Source organism: Apodemus sylvaticus, chromosome 4 (assembly GCF_947179515.1).
Source record: "Apodemus sylvaticus chromosome 4, mApoSyl1.1, whole genome shotgun sequence".
Classification (NCBI taxonomy): domain Eukaryota; kingdom Metazoa; phylum Chordata; class Mammalia; order Rodentia; family Muridae; genus Apodemus; species Apodemus sylvaticus.
Window position 1 is genome coordinate 64,847,213 of NC_067475.1, and position 8,825 is coordinate 64,856,037.

Here is an 8,825-nt window from a genome sequence, read left to right on the forward strand (position 1 = left end):
TTTCTTGAGGGCAGGATTTATGCTCTGTGCTAGACATTCTTCACTTTGTTTCTATGATGGAACAAAACTCATCAAACTCCAGGTCCTGTGCCTCTGGGTTCTAATGTCTCAATTCAGCCCTCTAATGTCCAGCAGCTGCTAACTACATTACTTCCACTCTGCTTTTCTGTGGGACTTTGTTCATCTTTGTGTGTGTGTGTGTGTGTGTGTGTGTGTGTGTGTGTGTGTATGGAAATAGCCTGAGAGAAATGGTATAAAATGCTTAAGATATCATAGCTTTCAACTGACTCTATCAGGATCTCTGCTTGGTGCAGAGTCTTAAGCCCCTCATCTTGCTTTGCTCTGGCAGTCAATCCAGGCCAGCTATTTACAACAGTTGTCTGAAACACAAGAAAGTTTGCGATGCTTTTCTCCTGCAAGGACTCCCTTATTTGGCTGTTCATCTGCTCAAAGAAAAGAAAAGGACCAGACCATTTGCTATGTGTCAGAGCTGGTTGACAACCTACCCAGGGTGTTTTAAATTTGCTCTGGGATCATGTTTGAGCTCAGACATTCCATGTGGTTGTACTCTGCTTTAAGAGAAGAATGGGTTATAGTCAGTAAACAAAATTCGCCAGAACCCATTTCCTTATGAATATCTCTCCAGGCACACCCAGCTCCAGCAGTCAATTCAGACAAGCTTGTCTCGGAGGTTCTCTACAGCTCTTCAGGGTTCTCCTAGGAAGTGTCTAAACTGAATGAAAACTTGTTGAAACATTTGATCTCACACAACTTTCCTAATACTTTTGTAATATAAGGAAAAGAGGCATGTTCCTTGAAAAAGAGAAGTTATACTGATCCTTCAGTGGCCTGCACTGGAGGTGTCCTGTGTGTGAGTCCTCCACAAAAAGAGAGGAGATTTCACACTACTGGGGTGAAGTCTGAGTCTGACAGGGGATTTGTTAGTGGAGGAAGTCAGAGAATACCAGACTGTCTGAAGCACGGTAAGGGTTTATCTCGGTTGCCTTAAAACTAGATCAAGGCTTAGCATCAGGTGATTGCTGCCTATCACTTGGCAAAGAGGAGCTATTTTTGTTATTAAGTATTCATGTTTGTGTAGGAGCTTTCGGTCATTAATCATTTAACTTTCAGGGCTCATGACACTTTTTGCAATGGGAAAGAAATAACACCATCTAATTTTACAGCTACAGACTTGGAGGCAGTACCATACACTGCTATTATATCTAAGTAGCTGAAGTCATACACAAGGACCTAGGGAGTTGGGTCAGGAGATCCTTGGACTTTTGTTCCGTGCAGAAGTGAGGTGTTTTGTTTTGATAAAAATTAACTTGTTTCTTTTTCATTTTAAAGGCAATATGATAGATGCTGAGTAGTACTGAAGTAAAACACAAACAAACGAACAAACAACAAAAAACCAAACTTCAGCTCATTTCAGACTTTATATGGTTGGAAATTGTGCTGGGTCCTCATGATGTTTTGAAATGAACAAATGTTATTTATGTTGCAGGTATTATAAGGGATTATTGATTCTGTCTTCTCTGAAGGATGAGAATATGAATAAACGTTCAATGTGGGTGTGAGTAGCCTACAGTAAATGAGGGTCAAAAGAGAACTGCATGGTAGCTTTCTGGAGGAAATGTGTATTGAAGTTCAGTTATAAGATGCCTAAATCATTGTAGTTCCAAAAATCCTTCCACCCAGATATTTTGGAGTAGCTTTTCTATTTCCCCCCTACAGTCTGTAAATACCTGAAAATATTATAAGAACGGGGAACTGCCAGAAAAACCCACAAGATGTTCCCCATCAGAGGAAACAAAGCCTGCCAGTGAGAATTTTAAGATCTATCAACTGTGAGGCAGGTAAGGGGCATGTGGGGACAGTGGAGGTGGTGTCAACGGAAGTCATTTGGACCCTAGATAAAGCACAGAAAACTCCTCAGCATTCAGCATGCCCTCTGGTGGGGATGGGACTGAGAAGAGCGCTAGGATAAATGTCTTCCTCTACATAAGGCAGACCTTGACTCAAAGCTATGTGGAAAGAAAGTCAGGCGTATGAGCAGAGCCTGCCTCGTGTACTGATGGTGGGAATAAGAGAGTATGGGAAGGGGACACACAGCACATGGCACCGGGGCCAAATCCAGGTGATGTGGGTCTGAGACTCATTCAATTCTGGTAGTCTTACTTAGGAAAAACAATGCAATTCTGGCTTTAATATGAAGTAGTCGAGTAAATATTTGGGTAGAAAGAGATGTCATCAGCATGTTTCCAAGGGCCATGGCTGGTTGTGGCCATGGGATCTCCAACTGTAGAAGAGAGTAACTGGAGAAACTTGGACAGCCCAGGTCAGCACAGTGCCTAGAGCTGCCACTCAGCTTTCCTATACATGGTTTAAAAATAAAATAAAATAAAATAAAATAAAATAAAATAAAATAAAATAAGTTAAAAAAACAAAACAAAAAATTAGGGAGAAGAGAAAATGAAACAACATGCTAATTTGGAAGAAGCTGAGAAAGTACAAACATTAGCCAGTCCAGGAAAACAACTAGCAAGGCTCTTCGTAGCTGTCTGGAACATTCTTGTTATCCACAGATACAACTGTGCTGCAGATTCTGACAGTTTCTTCCAAAGACAACTCTTTTATTACATCACACTGCACAGGCAGAATAGGGACATTGTAACTTTCCTCTTCAGTTTGGTTAATCAAGATTTGCTTTTTTATTGTGGCTAGCTTAGGAACACTCCCGTCAGAACGTGTGGCTCATTGTTCCCAATGCCACTCGCACGGATTTATGATTGTCATGGGATTGAGAACCCCTTTGTTAGAAATTTGAGACATCAAGAGTCACAGATCTAGACAACTTCTCCCTGCTGGCATCTGGCTTTGCATTTCAAGTCTTGTTTTTCTTCCACCGCTGTCAGAGCTGGGTAGGATATAGTCATGTCCCAGGATACTATCTCTTGGTTGCCCAGATCACAGAGCAGCCAATAAGAGTTTTTCTGGAATCCATTCATCTAAATACAACTAGCAATCAACTCTACAGCAAAGTTATATGATCTGTATAATGTGTTCCACTCTCTTCAAGCTAAATGTGTTCTCAACCCAACTGCATACCATCCTATCCAGAGAAAAATGTGACAAGGGAATTCAGGGCAATAGTAACTAATTGGCATTAAGTGCTTTAACTTGATGAACTGTATAAGAACATATAACCGTGCAGTGATATAACCAACATTGACCGAGCCCCTGTGAAGACTCATGAGGCTAGCTTTAAGAGTCCCTGTGTCTACATGTCTTATCAATCGTCTGAAACTTGGCTCGCTATGTCCATGTCTTCAATTTTTTAAATTATATTTTACTTATTTATTTATCTGTGTCTGTATGTGTTTGTGTGTATGTGTTTGTGGGGGTGGAGGTGGGGTGGGGAGGAGTACAAGTGTATGCCATGATGCATATGTGGATGTCAGATCACAATTTGCAGGACCCAATTCTCTCCTTCCACTGTATGGAATGATTCCCAGCCTTGGAGGGAGGCACTTTCACCCACTGATCCGTCTCACCTCACAACCATTCAATATCCCTCAACAACTGGACCTCAAAATGACTACTGAAGGGATTCATGGGCTTGTATTCAGGAGACTCTCTGAAAATAGTGTCTTGTCACAAAGTTAGAAATAGAGTATGTCCTTTCCGGCAGTGATGAATCTAAATTAAACCAGGGGAAGGTATAACAGAACAACAGAACACCTAGCCTCCTTTGTTTGCAGGTCACATCTGTATTCACAGTCCTCTCGGAAGCCGCTGTGATGTACCTGGCTCTGATCTCTTTCATCTTTCATGAAATTCCTTCTAGGAATCTTAGACTGTCCTCCCCCCCCTTAAAGGGGAGCTAGTCAAACCTGCCTCAGGGCTACTCTGCCTGGTCCTTGGCTGAGGACCATGGGGGCTGATGAAGCAGAATTTGGGAAACTGGGGTTCATGGTGTGGTGGTCATTCCAGAAATGTAACCCCTCAGAAACGTGCTGCCCCGGTGCTGGGAGACTCTGGAAGATGGAAAAACAAACAAAGCTGCCGCCTATTTGGAGCATACGCTGGCCCCTTCCACATCTGCAGGACATTTACCTCCTTGCATCTGGTAGTGTTTGTGCAAATATAATTCCATATTCACTAATAATTCCTGGGGCTAAAGGCACCCCCTCTGTAACCTTGTTAATATTCTCTCAAGGCCTGGTGTGAACGCCTCATAGCATTTTGATTAGAATTCAATCTTGTGCTCCCCCCACCCCCTCTGACTCTTTTTCTCTCTCTCTCTCTCCTCCCATGCTTTTCTGGCCCCTGGTTTCCTGGCCACCCACATCAGGAGACATTCTCCCTCCCTTCCACTCTCCGGTCTCAGTTTCAAGGAATTTCCTTGTGTCAAAGGCAAAGTGTGATTGACATACATCCCCTCCTAAGCGTAGTTATCTCAGTTTGACTTAACCATCTCCTTATGGGGCCCATAGAGTCATTACCTGGGTGAGAGAGACCTCCACTTTGCCCTTCTTAAAGGCCAGCGCGGTTCCATGCAGCTCCACATTTTTATAGACTTAAACTCCTGCTTCCCCCCTCTCCTTATTTGCACCCACCCCAGCCTGTGTTGCTATTGGCACCAGCAAGTATTCCCTGACAAACTGTACCTTGAGATTTCAAGAATTTTAGTTATTCACACTCAGGTAAACTAGCTGCCTCCTTGCAGTGCCCTCTGCCTGCCTGGAAAGGCCACCTAATCTCCATTCCTCAGACCTGGGGAGAAATGGATAACAGAATGAGGTTTCTTGTGTTGAAATCACCACCTGTGGGCAAGCAGCATTCCTCAGGCACATTAGTCTTGCGCGACTAACTTGTTTGTCTCTCAGGAGAAGAAAATAAAAATAAAAAAAAAAAAACCTAAAAGCTAAGAATTATACCTCGAGGAATCATTTTCAAGCCACGAAGAAGCCCTTGGCAGGAAGTTGCTTGGCTGAATGAGCTGCTGGCTATGGAATGCATGTGCTTTCTGGGGGTGTTTAAAGCAGGCTGTGCCGACCAGAATTTCCATGGCCTCTTAAGTGCTTTTGACCTTCTGAAAGCAGTGAACTAGATGGCCTTGGGAACTCACCCCCACAGCTTTTCATTTTGGAAATTCCCTTTTCAATGAAAGGGCCACATATGCAACCACACCCCACCACTTCCCAGGGAGCAATCATATCTTCTGCTACTGGTCACATAGACTGTCAATCAAATCCAAGACTGTGAACAGAGGGGCTGGAGAGATGGCTCAGGGATTAAGAGCACCAACTGCACTTCTGAAGGCCCTGAGTTCAAATTCTGACACATGGTGGCTCACAACCATCTCTCATGGGATCTGATGCCTCTTCTGGTGTCTGAAGACAATTACAGTATACTCACATATCCTAAATAAATAAATCTTAAAAAAAAAAAAAGACTGAGAACAGAGCTAGTGCCATGAAATAATTATCTTTTACAACCCAATATCAGCTCTTCCTCTCCTCCAATTATCCCCTCACATATCCCCTCCCCCAATCCCCTTAGAAGGAGAAGCCCCCTCTGAGGGTCAAGGCTCAAATTATCCCCTCATACCAAGTCATTGCAGGACTAGGCACATCCTCTCCTACTGAGGCCAAACAAGGCTGTCCATTTAAGGGTTCAGGATCCACAGGTAGGCAGCAGGCTCAGAGACAGTCCCTTTCCCACTTGTTTGGGGGAACCACATGAACACTAAGCTGCTCATCTGCTACTTAGGCGCAGGGGGCCTAGGTCCAACCAGTGCTTGCTCTTTGGTTAGTGATTCAGTCTCCGGGAGCGTCCAAGGGTCCAGGTTAGTTGACTCTGTTGGTCTTCCTGTGGTGTTTCTGTCCTCTTTGGGTCCCTCAATCCTTCTCCCGACTGTTTAGTAAGACTTCTCAAGCTCTATCTAATGTTTGGGTGCAAGCCAAACATCTCGTCCCATTGGCTTCTGGGACGCTCAAGAGTCTCAGAGGACAGTTATCTTAAGTTCCTGTTTGCAGGCATAACAGAGTATCATTAATAGCGTCAGGGATTGGTTCTTACCTATGGGATGGGTCTTAATTTAGGGCATTCATTGGTTGGCTATTCCCTCAGTTTCTGCTTTATCTTCGTTCTTGCATATCTTGGAGACAGGACACATTTGGTAGGAGGTTTCATGGGGTTGCTCTCCTTATCCCTCCGCTGGGAATCCTGCTTGGTTATGGCGGATGGCCAGTTCATGATCTATATTCCCTTAGGAGTCTCAGTCAGAGTCACCCCTATAGACCTTCTGTGGTCTCCCCCCATCTTAGGTCTCTGGCACATCCTAGAGATTGCTGGTTGCCCCCCCCCATCTCCCTTCTCTCTTCCCTGCTCCCCCTACATTTGATCTCTGCCCCTTCCCTTCCTCATACTCTCTTCCACACAGTTCTCTCCTTCCATCGACCTCTAATATCTATTTTGAGATATCTGAAATAGATTCAACCATCCTCCCTTGAGCCCTCCTTGTTATTTGGCTTCTTTGGGTCTGTTGATTATAGCATGGTTTTCCTGTACTTTATGGCTAATACCCACTTAAAAGTGAGATACATACCATATATGTCCTTTTGGATCTGGGTTACCTCACTCAGAATGATTTTCTACATCCATCCATTTGCCTGTGAAGTTCATGATGTCTTTGTTTTTAATGGTTGAGTAGTATTACATTGTCGAAATAAGTCACATTTTCTATACCTATTCTTCAGTTGACGGACATCTAGGATGTTTCCAGTTTCTGGCTATGACAAATAAAGCTGCAATGAACATAGTAGAGCAAGCATCTTTGTAGTATGTGGAACATCTTTGTAGGTGGAACATCTTCTGGGTATATACCCAGGAGTGGCATAGCTAGGTCTTGAGGTAGAACCATTTGCAATCTTCTTAGAAACCACCAAATTGATTTCCAAAGTGGTTGTACAAGTCTGCATCCCTTCCAGTATTGGAAGAGTATTCCCCTTACTCCACAACCTTATAAGCATCTTCTGTCCTTTGAGGTTTTTTTTTTTTTTTTTTTTTTTTTTTTTTTTTTTTTTTTTTTTTTTTTTTTTTTTATCTTAGACATTCTGATTGGTGTATGGTGGAATCTCATGGCCATTTTGAAATGTATTTCCCTGATGACTAATTGTAGGACTGTGAAAGGTAGCCTGTGTTCTGGTTGAGCAATGTCCAGGTATGTTCCTCCCCACAATTACCTGGCAATAGCGAGGTAGGCCTGTCCCACTATAAAAGGGGCTGCTTGCCTCCTCCTCCCCCCTTCCCCCCTCTCTCTCTTACTCCTGCCTTTCTCGCTTGCCCTCTTGGGCTCTTCTCCCTTCTCTCCATGTGGTCATGGCTGGCCTCTACTTCTCCACTTTTCCCTTCTCTCTGCCTTTCCCTGCCTCTACTAACCTCAGGCCTGCCCTGAGAAAGTGGGGTATGGTCTCATCACAGCTCTCCACCAACAATAAACACTTTAAAACCATGAACTGTCTTTTCTCATCTGGATCTGTTGTGCTGTAGCAATGGAGCAGTTCTTCCTCCAAAGAGCCTCCTCTAGTCTCCAGCAGGAAGCCTCTCTGCACTGCTAGACACTGGGAATTGGCTGGAGCTCTCCTCCATGCCCCCTTACCCTTCAGCCCCCAGCCTGTGGGCCTTCACTCCATTCTCAGCTCTTCCTCAACAATCCAACAGCATCCATGAGTTAGAAGGCCCCGGGACCCACAAGCCCAGCCCTGCCCATTCCCCACTCCAGACTGCCCTTCCCCAGCCCCAGAGTGTATTCCTGCGGTTTCTCACAGCCCAATGCCCACCTGGCCATGGCATAGGGTGCACCCAGTCAAATTCCCCACATCTGCCTCACCCAGTGGTCTGAGCCATGGCCGGATGTGGGCAGCCATTTTAACCCACAACTAAAGACATTGAACATATCTTTAAGTGCTTCTTGGACATTTGAGATTCTGCTGTGGAGTATTCTCTATACCCCATTTTTAGCTCTTTACCCCATTTTAATGGGTTTATTTGGATTGTTGAGTTCTAACTTTTTGAGTTCTTTATATATTTTGGATACTAGTCTACTCTGTCAGATGTACAGTTAGTGAATATCCTAATAATGATGTCGTCTGAAAAACAGAAGCTTTTCAGTTTTATGAGGTTACACTTTAATTCTGGACCTTAGTGCCTGAGCCACTGGTGTTTTGTTCAGGAAACATTGGTCTCCTGTACCAATGAGTTCAAAGCTATTTCCCACTTTCTGTTCTATTAGATTAAGTATGTCTGGTTTTACATTGAATTCTTGACCCATTTGGAATTGAGTTTTATGCAGGGTGATAAATATGGATCTATTTGCATTCTTCTATATCCAGACGTCCAGTTAGACCAGCACCATTTGTTGAAGATGCTCTCCTCCATTGTATGGTTTGGCTTTCATTGTTAAATGTCTGTAGTTGTAAGGTTTTATTTCAGGGTCTTTGATTTGATTCCATTCATCTGCCTGTCTCTTTCTATATATTATGCAGTTTTTATTACTATTTCTCTGTGGTACTGCTTGAAGTCAGGGTTGTGATACCTCCATAAGTTCTTTAACTGTTCAGGATCATTTTAGCTATCTTGGCTTTTTTGATTTTTATATGAAGTTGAGAATTGTTATTTTCAAGAACTTTAAATAATTGTGTTGAAATTTTGATGGGGATTGCATTGAATCTGTAGACTGCTTTTGATAAGATGGCCATTTTCACTATGTTAAGTCTACCTGTCCACGAGAAATCTTTCCATCTTCTGATATCTTC

The 8,825-nt window shown here is 43.4% G+C and overlaps 1 non-coding gene across 1 annotated transcript; it reads left to right on the plus strand.

Annotated features, from left to right (window-relative positions):
* The first annotated feature begins 2,254 nt into the window (after positions 1-2,254).
* LOC127683878 (small nucleolar RNA SNORA44) lies at positions 2,255-2,384 on the plus strand. Its single transcript, XR_007977664.1, has one exon. It is a non-coding gene; the product is annotated as a small nucleolar RNA SNORA44 (small nucleolar RNA).
* The last annotated feature ends 6,441 nt before the right edge of the window (positions 2,385-8,825 follow it).